This window comes from Triticum urartu, chromosome 7A, assembly GCF_056163025.1.
Source record: "Triticum urartu cultivar PI428250 chromosome 7A, HENAU_Tu73, whole genome shotgun sequence".
Taxonomy (NCBI): domain Eukaryota; kingdom Viridiplantae; phylum Streptophyta; class Magnoliopsida; order Poales; family Poaceae; genus Triticum; species Triticum urartu.
This window is the reverse complement of record NC_141879.1, coordinates 273,431,437-273,446,580: the sequence shown is the minus strand read 5'-3', so window position 1 is coordinate 273,446,580 and position 15,144 is coordinate 273,431,437.

The following is a 15,144-nucleotide window of genomic DNA, read 5'->3' as shown; positions in this document are numbered from 1 at the left end:
ACTGGGAAGTAAAAAGAATTCGTAACTCTCCGATATATAATTCCTAAATGACTCAAAACATTTTTCTAGACACAACTCGGCCGCTCAAAATGATCAAGCAATGGGGCTCCTAAGGTCGGGGAAGGCTCTGATACCAACTTGTAACGCCCTCGATGCGGCTATATTTCCCACGTGTCGAAGCACGACTTAGAGGCATAACCGCATTGAAAGCAATGTCGCAAGTGAGGTAATCTTCACACAACCCATGTAATACAATAGGGGAAAAAGATACATAGTTGGCTTACAATCGCCACTTCACACAATTACAAGAATAAAGCATTACATCAAACAGATACAAACAAGGTCCGACTACGGAACCAAAATAAAATAAGAACCCCAAATGCGACAAAGGTCCCCGATCGACCCCAACTGGGCTCCACTACTGATCAACTAGAACGAAACACCACAAAGGACAAGATCTTCATCGAGCTCCTCCTGAGCTTGGTTGCGTCAACTGCACGGTCTCATCGGCACCTGCAAGCTGGTTTTTCGAAGTATCTGTGAGCCACGGGGACTCAGCAATCTCACACCCTCACGATCAAGACTATTTAAGCTTAAGGGTAAGGTAAGGTATGAGGTGGAGCTGCAGCAAGCGACTAGCATATATGGTGGCTAACATACGCAAATGAGAGCGAGAAGAGAAGGCAAAGCACGGTCGATAAACTATGATCAAGAAGTGATCCTAAAACAACCTACGTCAAGCATAACTCCAACACCGTGTTCACTTCCCGGACTCCACCGGAAAGAGACCATCAGGGTTACACACGCGGTTGATGTATTCTAATTAAGGTCAACTTTAGGTTTTCTACAACCGGACATTAACAAATTCCCATCTGCCCATAACCGCGGGCACGGCTTTCGAAAGTTCAAAACCCTGCAGGGGTGTCCCAACTTAGCCCATCACAAGCTCTCACGGTCAACGAAGGAATAGACCTCCTCCCGAGACATTCCGATCAGACTCGATATCCCAGTACAACAAGACATCCTCGACAATGGTAAAAGAAGTCCAGCAAGACCGCCCGATGCGCCGACATCCTGATAGGAGCTGCACATATCTCGTTCTCAGGGCAACACCCGATGAACACTACGTACAGCTAAAACCAGCCCTCAAGTTTCCCCGAGGTGGCGCCGCAAGTGGCTCTAGTTTGGACCAACACTTAGACAAGCACAGGCCCGGGGGGTTAAAATAAAGATGACCCTCGGGATGCGCGACTCCCAAGGGAAAAAGGCTAGGTGGCGAATGGTAAAACCAAGGTTGGGCCTTGCTGGAGGAGTTTTATTCAAAGTGAACTGTCAAGGGGTTCCCATTATAACCCAACCGCGTGAGGAACGCAAAATCCGGGAACATAACACCGATATGACGGAAACTAGGGCGGCAAGAGTGGAACAAAACACCAGGCATAAGGCCGAGCTTTCCACCCTTTACCAAGTATATAGATGCATTAATTAGATAAGATATATTGTGATATCCCAACAAGTAAACATGTTCCAACAAGGAACAACATCTCCATGTTCCAACAAGGAACAAACTTCAATCTTCACCTGCAACTAACAACGCTATAAGAGGGGCTGAGCAAAGCGGTAACATAGCCAAACAACGGTTTGCTAGGACAAGGTGGGTTAGAGGCTTGGTTCAACAATATGGGAGGCATGAAAAGCAAGTGGTAGGTATCACAGCATAGGCATAGCAAAAGAGCGAGCAACTAAGCAAGCAAAGATAGAAGTGATTTCGAGGGTATGATCATCTTGCCTGAGATCCCGCAAGGAAGAAGAACGAGCCCATGAAGAAGACAAACGGACATAGACGAACGGATCCTCACAAACGCGACGTTACCGGAACCAACCCAAAGAAGCAAACACCGGAAAGAAGCACACAACATAGTAAACAACCAACACATGAACATGGTATGATATGCGGGATGCGGTATGCGATGCATATGCTCGATATGCAAAGGAATGGTTGAACCTGGCCTCAACTTAGAAATCCAAGTGTGCCACTGGAAATATGAGATGAAATCGCTTGAAAACGATATAAAGAACACCAGAAACGGAGTTACGGATTGGAAATGGCAAGCAATTCAAATATGGCACCGGTCTGCGATATACAGCAAGTAGCCATCTAAATGCAACAAGATGAACATGCTACAGCACTCAAACATGGCAAAAAAATACATGGCAGGGATCCATTCATGATGCTTAACAAAAGTCTAGCACTGCGCTACAGCCAATTCATCCATTAACAGGTCCAAACAAGCATGGCAAAAATGTATATGGTAAACAGATTTCAAACTTAGTGAAATTAACACTTGTCTGGAATTTCAGATCATGTAGCACACTTCGGAGCATGAAAACTATATGCTACAGGGCCTGAACATGCCAAAGTAAAACATGGCATGGAGCTACTCAAAGAGCTTAACAAAAGTCCCTTAGTGACCTTGAGCCAAAAGGGATCAGAAAATACAATTGCAAGCATGTGAACATGGCAAAAACATAATCAGATCACAGACTTAGTGAAAACTGGAACATGCTGAAACAGATATCAAGTAGGCATGTTTACGAGCTCGATGCACTCACTACAGAGTAAGGCATGACAATATAAGTATACACCCATCAATAATACACATTATAAAAGCTAGACATGGCAAGAACAATAACATGCCATGCACGGATCAACTAAAACATCATCGAAAAAATCGCTAACAAGTAGATAATCTGCCCAGATTCACGAAATAGCAAAAGTAGAGCTCGATTGACTCAAGCTAGGGTGCTCCATAATTGCAAACAAAGGCATGGATGGATATAGCACTACAGGATTAACAAAACATCCTTACTGATCATCCTCAAAAGAGGCACGGATCACTAGGAAACAACATGAACATATGGCCATATGAGATAAACAGATCAAGGACTTAGTGGAAATACTAAGTCCCTGAAATCAGCATTACCAAGTGCCTCACTTTGCAAGCTTGTGCTAGTCACCACACACATCACAAAAATACATGGGTTGCACCTCTGGAAAGATGGCAAAACCCTTAACAAAACATATGTAGAGCTCATGGGCATATCATGCACACAATAATCATGGCAAAAATGACAAATATCTAAATGGAGCAGCAGATCTGACAATTATGTCAAGTAGCACTCTTCCAACAGCATTTCGGGCATCAAGATGAACTCAAATAAAAATGATGCAATGAGATGAAATGATGTACTCTTTGAGACGAACATTTTGATATGCTATATGCTCAAATCGGAGTTACGGATGCTGAATTATGATGCGATGAATATGGGCACATGGATATGGAAAATTGGGGACTTAGCCGAAATTGCTACCTCCAGATCTAGTGTTTGCCCGATGCGGAAATCGAGGCGGCCAGATCTTCGCCGGAGTTGAAGACGACGGCGGCCGGAGATGGTGGATCTGCCGGAGCTCCGGGACGGCGGGGAGCTTCTCCGGGGCGATAGGGCGCGACGGGAAAACGGCGGCGGCGCGGGGCGCCCGAGGCGGCGGGGTGCGGTGGTCGCGGCCGGCAAGCTCGCGCGCGGCGGCGCAGCTCCGGCGGAGGAAGAGGCGGGCGGCGCGGCGCTGGATCCGGCTGGCGCGGGCGGCGAGCGCCCTCCGCGGATGGCGGCGGTGACGGGTGGGCTCCACGGGCCCGATCCAGGCCTCGCGGGCCGGCGGGCGCGGGACACGTGGCACGTTGCCACTGGAAGGGAGCGGCGGCGGTATTTCGTCCGGCGGGCGCGGACATGTCCGGCGGCGTGCGGGAGGAATTTTAGGGTTTCAACCGCGAAATTCGGGAGGGGAGCACATATTTATAGGTAGAGGGAGCTAGGAGAGTCCAAATGAAGTGCGGTTTTTGGCCACGCGATCGTGATCAAACGCTCTAGATGATGGAGAGGGTTTACGTGGGTTTTGGGCCAAATTGGAAGGGTGTTGGGCTGCAACACACACGAGGCCTTTTCGGTCCCTCGGTTAACCGTTGGAGTATCAAACGAAGTCCAAATGGTACGAAACTTGACAGGCGGTCTACCGGTAGTAAACCAAGGTCGCTTGGCAGGTCTCGGTCCAATCCGGAAATGTTTAACCCCCACACACGAATGAAAGGTAGAAAGGACCACCGGAGTAGAACGGAGCGCCGGAATGCAAAACGGACAACGGGGAAAATGCTCGGATGCATGAGACGAACACGTATGCAAATGAAATGCACATGATGACATGATATGCAATGCATGACACGCAAGAAATGACAAGGCAACAACAACGAATAACTGGAGGACACCTAGCACATCGGTCTCAGGGCGTTACAAGTTACCTCATCAAGTTCTACTTTTCTCCCACTCACTTCTTTCGAGAGAAACTCCTTCTCTAGAAAAACTCCGAATTTAGCAACAAAAGTCTTGCCTTCGGATCTGTGATAGAAGGTGTACCCAATAGTATCCTTTAGGTATCCTATGAACTCCGATTTGGGTTCGAGCTTATCAGGTTGAAGCTTTTTCACATAAGAGTCGCAGCCCCAAACTTTCAGAAATGACAACTTTGGTTTCTTGCCAAACCACAGTTCATAAGGTGTCGTCTCAATGGATTTCGATGGTGTCCTATTTAATGTGAATGCAACCGTCTCTAAAGCATAACCCCAAAACGATAGCGGTAAATCAGTAAGAGACATCATAGATCGCACCATATCTAATAAAGTATGATTACGACGTTCGGACACACCATTACGCTGTGGTGTTTCGGGTGGCGTGAGTTGCAAAACTATTCCGCATTGTTTCAAATGTAGACCAAACTCGTAACTCAAATATTCTCCTTCGCGATCAGATTGTAGAAACTTTATTTTCTTGTTACGATGATTTTCAACTTCACACTAAAATTCTTTGAACTTTTCAAATGTTTCAGACTTATGTTTCATTAAGTAGATATACCCATATCTGCTTAAATCATCTGTGAAGGTGAGAAAATAACGATATCCGCCACGAGCCTCAACATTCATTGGACCACATACATCTGTATGTATGATTTTCAACAAATCTGTTGCTCTCTCCATAGTACCGGAGAACGGCGTTTTAGTCATCTTACCCATTAGGCACGGTTCGCAAGTACCAAGTGATTCATAATCAAGTGGTTCCAAAAGTCCATCAATATGGAGTTTCTTCATGCGCGTTACACCTATATGACCTAAACGGCAGTGCCACAAATAAGTTGCACTATCATTATCAACTCTGCATCTTTTGATTTCGACATTATGAATATGTGTATCACTACTATCGAGATTCATCAAAAATAGACCACTCTTCAAGGGTGCATGACCATAAAAGATATTACTCATATAAATAGAACAACCATTATTCTCTGATTTAAATGAATAACCGTCTCGCATCAAACAAGATCCAGATATAATGTTCATGCTCAACGCTGGCACCAAATAAAAATTATTTAGGTCTAATACTAATCCCGAAGGTAGATGTAGAGGTAGCGTGCCGACCGCGATCACATCGACTTTGGAACCATTTCCCACACGCATCGTCACCTCGTCCTTAGCCAATCTTCGCTTAATCCATAGCCCCTATTTCGAGTTGCAAATGTTAGCAACAGAACCAGTATCAAATACCCAGGTGCTACTGCGAGCATTAGTAAGGTATACATCAATAACATGTATATCACATATACCTTTGTTCACTTTGCCATCCTTCTTATCCGCCAAATACTTCGGGCAGTTCCGCTTCCAGTGACCAGTCTGCTTGCAGTAGAAGCACTCAGTCTCAGGCTTAGGTCCAGACTTGGGTTTCTTCTCCTGAGCAGCAACTTGTTTGATGTTCTTCTTGAAGTCCCTTTCTTCTTCGCTTTGCCCTTTTTCTTGAAACTGGTGGTATTATTAACCATCAACACTTGATGCTCCTTCTTGATTTCTACCTCCGCGGCTTTTAGCATCGCGAAGAGCTCAAGAATAGTCTTATTCATCCCTTGCATATTATAGTTCATCACGAAGCTTTTCTAGCTTGGTGGCAGTGATTGAAGAACTCTGTCAATGACACTATCAACAGGATGATTAACCCCCAGTTGAGTCAAGCGATTATGATACCCAGACATTTTGAGTATATGTTCACTGACAGAACTATTCTCCTCCATCTTGCAGCTATAGAACTTATTGGAGACTTCATATCTCTCAATCCGGGCATTTGCTTGAAATATTAACTTCAACTCCTGGAACATCTCATATACTCCATGACGTTCAAAACGTCGTTGAAGACCCGGTTCTAAGCCGTAAAGCATGGCACACTGAACTATTGAGTAGTCATCAGCTTTACTCTGCCAGACGTTCATAACATCTGTTGTTGCTCCTGCAGCAGGCTTGGCACTTAGCGGTGCTTCCAGGACGTAATTCTTCTATGCAGCAATGAGGATAATCCTCAAGTTACGGACCCAGTCTGTGTAATTGCTACCATCATCTTTCAACTTTGCTTTCTCAAGGAACGCACTAAGTTCAAAGGAACAACAGCACAAGCCATCTATCTACAATCAAACATAGACAAGCAAGATACTATCAAGTACTAAGTTCATGATAAATTTAAGTTCAATTAATCATATTACTTAAGAACTCCCACTTAGAAAGATATCCCTCTAATCCTCTAAGTGATCACGTGATCCAAATCAACTAAACCATGTCCGATCATCACGTGAGATGGAGTAGTATCAATGGTGAACATCAATATGTTGATCATATCTACGCTCGACCTTTCGGTCTCCGTGTTCCAAGGCCATATCTGTTATATGCTAGGCTCGTCAAGTTTAACGTGAGTATTCCGCGTGTGCAACTATTTTGCACCCGTTGTATTTGAACGTAGAGCCTATCACACCCGATCATCACGTGGTGTCTCAGCACGAAGAACTTTCGCAACGGTGCATACTCAGGGAGAACACTTATACTTTGATAATTTAGTGAGAGATCATCTTATAATGCTACCGTCAATCAAAGCAAGATAAGATGCATAAAAGATAAACATCACATGCAATCAATATAAGTGATATGATATGGCCATCATCATCTTGTACTTGTGATCTCCATCTCCGAAGTACCATCATGATCACCATCGTCACCGGCGCGACACCTTGATCTCCATCGTAGCATCGTTGTCGTCTCGCCAATCTTATGCTTCCACGACTATCGCTACCTCTTAGTGATAAAGTAAAGCATTACAGCGTGATTGTATTGCATACGATAAAGCGACAACCATTTGGCTCCTGCCAGTTGCCGATAACTTGGTTACAAAACATGATCATCTCATACAATAAAATTTAGCATCATGTCTTGACCATATCACATCACAACATGCCCTACAAAAACAAGTTAGACGTCCTCTGCTTTCTTGTTGCAAGTTTTACGTGGCTGCTACGGGCTTAGCAAGAACCGTTCTTACCTATGCATCAAAACCACAACGATAGTTTGTCAAGTTGGTGCTGTTTTAACCTTCGCAAGGACCGGGCGTAGCCACACTTGGTTCAACTAAAGTTGGAGAAACTGACACCCGCCAGCCACCTGTGTGCAAAGCACGTCGGTAGAACCAGTCTCGCGTAAGCGTACGCGTAATGTCGGTCCGGGCCGCTTCATCCAACAATACCGCCGAACCAAAGTATGGCATGCTGGCAAGCAGTATGACTTATATCACCCACAACTCACTTGTGTTCTACTCGTGCACAACATCAACGCATAAAACCTAGGCTCTGATGCCACTGTTGGGGAACGTAGTAATTTCAAAATTTTCCTACGCACACGCAAGATCATGGTGATGTATAGCAATGAGAGAGGAGAGTGTTGTCTACGTACCCTCGTAGACTGGCAACGGAAGCGTTGACACAACGTAGAGGAAGTAGTCGTACGTCTTCCCGATCCGACTGATCCAAGTACCGAACGTACGGCACCTCTGAGTTCTGCACACGTTCAACTCGGTGACGTCCCTCGAGCTCCGATCCAGCAAAGTGTTGAGGGAGAGTTTCGTCAGCACGACGGCGTGATGACGGTGATGATGTTCTACCGACGCAGGGCTTCGCCTAAGCACCGCTACGATATGACCGAGGTGGAATATGGTGGAAGGGGGCACCGCACACGGCTAAGGAACGATCACGAAGATCAACTTGTGTGTCATGGGGTGCCCCCTTGCCCCCGTATATAAAGGAGGGAGAGGGGGAGGTGCGGCCGGCCCAAGGGGTGCGCCTGGAGGAGTCCTACTCCCACCGGGAGTAGGACTCCCCCCTCTTGCCTTGTTGGAAAAGAAAGGGGGAAGGGAGAAAGAGGAAAGGGGGGCGCCGCCCCCCCCCTTCCTTGTCCTATTCGGACTAGGGGGGAGGGGGCGCGTGGCCTGCCCTGGCCGGCCCTCCTTTTCTCCCTTAGGGCCCATGTAGGCCCAATAACCCCCGAGGGGGTTTCGGTAACCCACTGGTACTCCGGTAAAATCCCGATTTCACCCGAAATGTTTCCGATATCCAAATGTAGGCTTCCAATATATCAATCTTTATGTCTCGACCATTTCGAGACTCCTCGTCATGTCTGTGATCACATCTGGGACACCAAACAACCTTCAGTACATCAAAACACAAAAACCCTAATTACGATCGTCACCGAACTTTAAGCGTGCGGACCCTACGGGTTCGAGAACTATGTAGACATGACCGAGACACGTCTCCGGTCAATAACCAATAGCAGAAACTAGATGCCCATATTGGCTCCTACATATTCTACGAAGATCTTTATCGGTCAGACCGCATAACAATATACGTTGTTCTCTTTGTCATCGATATGTTACTTGCCTGAGATTCGATCGTCGGTATCTCAATACCTAGTTCAATCTCGTTACCGACAAGTCTCTTTACTCGTTCCGTAATACATCATCCCGCAACTAACTTATTAGTTGCAATGCTTGCAAGGCTTGAGTGATGTGCATTACCGAGAGGGCCCAGAGATACCTCTCCGGCAATTGGAGTGACAAATCCTAATCTCGAAATACGCCAACCCAACAAATACCTTCAGAGACACCTGTAGAGCACCTTTATAATCACCCAGTTACGTTGTGACGTTTGGTAGCACACAAAGTGTTCCTCCGGTAAACGGGAGTTGCATAATCTCATAGTCAGAGGAACATATATAAGTTATGAAAAAAGCAATAGCAACAAACTAAACGATCATGTGCTAAGCTAATGGAATGGGTCAAGTCAATCACATCATTCTCCTAATGATGTGATCCCGTTAACCAAATAACAACTCATGTCTATGGTTAGGAAACATAACCATCTTTGATCAACGAGCTAGTCAAGTAGAGGCATACTAGTGACACTCTGTTTGTCTATGTATTCACACATGTATTATGTTTCCGATTAATACAATTCTAGCATGAATAATAAACATTTATCATGATACAAGGAAATAAATAATAACTTTATTATTGCCTCTAGGGCATATTTCCTTCACATATCGTGTGTATGGTGTCTTGCATTGCTATGTCATTTTGCTTAATTTAGACATGCTTTGTGTGAATGCCACCAGATTAGTGTCTAATTACCATATATGTGAATTATGCGATGTCATCTTGTTGCAAGGCATTATATATGTGGATTATGCAATGCTATCTTCTTGCAAGGCATTATATATGTGAATTATTTAATGACATGCTGTTTAGCCAATCATCATACATGTGAATTATATCATGTTATCCTTTTTTGGTATCATGTATTCCATTTGTTGACATTGTTTGTATATTCAACTACTCTTCTTGTGCATCAGCCATTTGAATCGGTGATGGAAATATCTAGAGTGAAAACAAGGTCTTCAGAGCAGACAATGCTACCTGTTGAAGCAGACATCTTGTTGGTTATAGATATCTCCTCAAAGGAGGATTCAGAGACAGATGATTAGTCCTATTTCCCCCCTGATGTGCATGCTCAAACTTGGCAGCGTTATATTACTCATATCATGCATATGTTGTCTTGCATTGCTTAGTTTTTACATCATATACACAATATTGAATGCCATCTGCTTAGTTTAGACGTCATATATGTGATTGCATCTACTTACTTGCTTAGTATATAAATCTTATATTTGAATTATATCATGCCATCATGTTTACATAGATAACATCTACCTGAATTATGGCATGCCAACCCATTTAATAAAGACATCATATAGTTATATCATCTCGTCATGTTTTGTGTTTACATAATCATCATATTTTGAATTATGTCATTCTATTTGTGAATTATATCATGCCATCATGTTTACATAGGCGGCATGTACATGAATTATGGCATGCCAACCTATTTAATAAATACACACTAGTATAGCGAGGTGCTAAACAAACGGTTTTAACCCCTTTCCGCGACGGCATTTGGAACCGCCGCCAAGTGAGTGTGGGCGATAGGGGGTCTTTCCCACACAACCCAGAAACCGTCGGGGATATGCCCTCCTGGCACACACGCTCGGCAAAATGAGGTCGTGTGCGACCGGCGAGCACTCAAATACGGAAATACGTACAGTAGAGCTAAAAAAATACAATTATACAGCGAAATTGTTTCCGATCGCAAGTACATCCCACACAATGAGTCCTCGCTGAATGTTTCTGTTCGTATGTACATCCCACATAGTCGCTCCAAGGAAAACATTTCCGTTCACAGGTACATCACACACAATTTTTCCTGTTAAATCGTTTGCGTTATTGAATGTATCACACACGGTCCGTAGAAGAAACTGTGTGGCAAAGGCTGTCCATCACACACAGTTTTTATGTGGTAAACATTTGCGCAAGGTGGCCTAACGCAAACAGTTTTCAAGAGAAAGTCGTGTGTGATTATTCATTGATCCAACACGGTTTATTCCTAGAAACTATGTGCGTTGCATGAGGTCATCGCCCATGGTATTTTTTCAACAACCGTTTGCTATGGCAAAACCCAATTAGCAGGCTGATATATCTCCAACATATCTATATTTTTTATTGTTTCATGCTATTATATTATCTGTTTTGGATGTTTATGGGCTTTACTAAACACTTTTATATTATTTTTGGAACTAACCTATTAACCGGAGGCCCAGCCCAAATTGTTGTTTTCTTGCCTATTTCAGTGTTTCGAAGAAAAGGAATATCAAACGGTGTCCAAACGGAATGAAACCTTCGGGAGAGTTATTTTTGGAACGGAAGCAATCCAGGAGACTTGGAGTAGACGTCAGGGAAGCTTCGAGGAAGCCACGAGGCAGGGAGGCGCGCCCTACCCCCTGGGTGCGCCCCCACCCTCGTGGGCCCCTCATGGCTCCCTTGACCGACTTCTTTCACCTATATATGTCCATATACCCTAAAAACATCGGGGATCAGAATAGATCGGGAGTTTCGCCGCCAGAAGCCTCCGTAGCCACCGAAAACCAATCTAGACCCGTTCCGGCACCCTGCCGGAGGGGGGAATCCCTCTCCGGTGGCCATATTCATCATCCCGGCGCTCTCCATGACAGGAGGGAGTAGTTATCCCTCGAGGTTGAGGGTATGTACCAGTAGCTATGTGTTTGATCTCTCTCTCTCTCTCTCTCGTGTTCTTGATTCGGAACGATCTTGATGTATCGGGAGCTTTGCTATTATAGTTGAATCTTATGATGTTTCGCCCCCTCTACTCTCTTGTGATGAATTGAGTTTTCGCTTTGAAGTTATCTTATCGGATTGAGTCTTTAAGGATTTGAGAACACTTGATGTATGTCTTTCATGTCCTTATCTGTGGTGACAATGGGATATCACGTGATCCACTTGATGTATGTTTTGATAATCAACTCGCGAGTTCCGTGACCTCGTGAACTTATGCATAGGGGTTGGCACACGTTTTTATCTTGACTCTCCGGTAGAAACTTTGGGGCACTCTTTGAAGTTATTTGTGTTGGTTGAATAGATGAATCTGATATTGTGTGATGCATATCATATAATCATACCCACGGATACTTGAGGTGACATTGGAGTATCTAGGTGACATTAGGATTTTGGTTGACTTGTGTCTTAAGGTGTTATTCTAGTACGAACTCTATGATAGATTGAACGAAAAGAATAGCTTCATGTTATTTTACTACGGACTCTTGAATAGATCGATCGGAAAGCAGAACTTTGAGGTGGTTTCGTACCCTACCATAATCTCTTCGTTTGTTCTCCGCTATTAGTGACTTTGGAGTGACTCTTTGTTGCATGTTGAGGGATAGTTATATGACCCAATTATGTTATTATTCTTGAGAGAACTTGCACTAGTGAAAGTATGAACCCTAGGCCTTGTTTCCTAGCATTGCAATACCGTTTACGCTCACTTTTACCACTTGTTACCTTGCTGTTTTTATATTTTCTGATTAGAAAAACCTATATCTACTATCTATATTGCACTTGTATCACCATCTCTTCGCCGAACTAGTGCACCTATACAATTTACCATTGTATTGGGTGTGTTGGGGACACAAGAGACTCTTTGTTATTTGGTTGCAAGGTTGTTTCAGAGAGACCATCTTCATCCTACGCCTTCCACGGATTGATAAACCATAGGTCATCCACTTGAGGGAAATTTGCTACTGTCCTACAAACCTCTGCACTTGGAGGCCCAACAACGTCTACAAGAAGAAGGTTGTGTAGTAGACATCAAGCTCTTTTCTGGCGCCGTTGCCGGGGAGGTGAGTGCTTGAAGGTATATCTTTAGATCTTGCAATTGAATCTTTTTGTTTCTTGTTTTAGCACTAGTTTAGTTTATAAAATAAAACTACAAAAAAATGGAATTGAGTTTGCCTCATACGCTTCATCTTTTTAATATCTTTCGCAAGAATGATGGAAAGGACAATTGTGCTCAAATGCCAGAAGAAGAAGTCTATAAAATGTTCGGCACTAAATCTTTGAATGATGAGCATGATTGCAATGTTGTTAGTATGAACTCCTTGAATATCCATAGTACTAATGATGATTGCACCAGTCATGATGAAAATGTCTCTTATAAGCATGTCAACTTTTGTGGAGTGCATAGAGTTTGCAAGTACACACCAATAGGGAAGATATATTTTGCAAGAGGCATAAGTATTTAGAAACTAAATGGTTGCAAAAGAGGCTATATGTTTGTGCTGAAAATTTTAAATTTCTTCGCCATACTTGTGAACTTTGCAATGAACATGGTCATTTAAATCTCCAATGCAAATTGTTTCATGATCGTATTCGAGTTTCTTATGTGGAAACAATTTATAGTATTCGAGTTTCTTATGATACTCCCACTATTCCGAATGAGAAGAATTTTGCTTATGTGGAGAGTAATAAAATTTCTATGCTTGTAGATCATGAAAAGAATGTTTTAGGTTCTGGTTATATTGTTGAATTCATTCATGATGCTATTGAAAATTATTATGAGGGAGGAATATATGCTTGTAGGAATTGCAATAATATCAAGTTTCCTCTCTATGTGCTTAAAGTTTTGAAGTTATGCTTGTTTTGCCTTCCTATGCTAGTTGATTATTGTTCTCATAAATTGTTTGATCACAAAATCCCTATGCATAGGAAGTGGGTTATACTTAATGTGCTAGTCATATTCTTCATGATGCTCTCTTTATGTTTCAATTCTTATCTTTTATGTGAGCATCATTGAAATCATCATGCCTAGCTAGGGGCGTTAAACGTTAGCGCTTGTTGGGAGGCAACCCAATTTTATTTTTGTTCCTTGATTTTTGCTCCTGTTTAGTAATAAATAATTTATATAGCCTCTGTTATGATTGTATTTTTTATGTTTAGTTAGTGTTTGTGCCAAGTAGAACCTTTGGGAAGACTTGGGGGAAGTTCTTGCGATCTTGCTGTAAAAAACAGAAACTTTATCGCTCACAAGATTAGCTGCCACTTTTTACTGGAGAGTGCTATTTAGTTAATTGTTTTTTCAGATGACTAATAGATAAATTACTCACGTCCAGAAATTTATTTTAGAATTTTTGGGGTTCCATAAGTATATGTTTGATCCAGATTACTACAGACTGTTCTGTTTTTGACAGATTCTGTTTTCTATGTGTTGTTTGCTAATTTTGATGAATCTATGAGTAGTATCGGAGGGTATGAACCATAGATAAGTTGGAATAGTTATTACACCAATATGAATTTAGAATTAGTTCACAATAGTACCTAAGTGGTGATTTATTTTCTTATATTAACGGAGTTTACGAGTTTTCTGTTAAGTTTTGTGTTGTGAAGTTTTCAAGTTTTGGGTAAAGATTCGATGGAATATGGAATAAGGAGTGGCAAGAGCCTAAGGTTGGGGATGCCCCGGAAGGCATCCCCTCTTTCGTCTTCGTTCATCGGTAACTTTACTTGAAGCTATATTTTTATTCACCACATGATATGTGTTTTGCTTGGAGCGTCATTTTATTTTATTTTGTTTTGCTTGCTGTTTGAATAAAATACCAAGATCTGAAATTATTAAATGTTAGAGAGTCTTCACACAGTTGCATAATTATTCGACTACTCATTGATCTTCACTTATATCTTTCGGAGTAGTTTGTCATTTGCTCTAGTGCTTCACTTATATCCTTTTAGAGCACGGTGGTGGTTTTATTTTATAGAAATAATTGATCTCTTATGCTTCACTTATATTATTTTGAGAATCCTTTAGAACAACATGGTAATTTGCTTTTAGGCATAATAAAAACTTTCATATAAAGTGTGTTGAATAGTAGGAGAAGTTTGATACTCGATGATTGTTTTGAGATATGAAGATGGTGATATTGGAGTCATGCTAGTTGAGTAGTTTTGAATTTGAGAGATACTTGTGTTAAAGTTTGTGATTCCTGTAGCATGCATGTATGGTGAACCGTTATGTGATGAAGTCGGAGCATAATTTATTTATTGATTGTCTTCCCTATGAGTGGCAGTCGGGGACGAGCGATGGTATTTTCCTACCAATCTATCCCCCTAGGAGCATGTGCGTAGTACTTTGTTTCGATAACTAATAGATTTTTGCAATAAGTATGTGAGTTCTTTATGACTAATGTTGAGTCCATGGATTATACGCACTCTCACCCTTCCACCAATGCTAGCCTCTCTAGTACCGTGCAACTTTCGCCGGTACCATAAACCCACCATTTA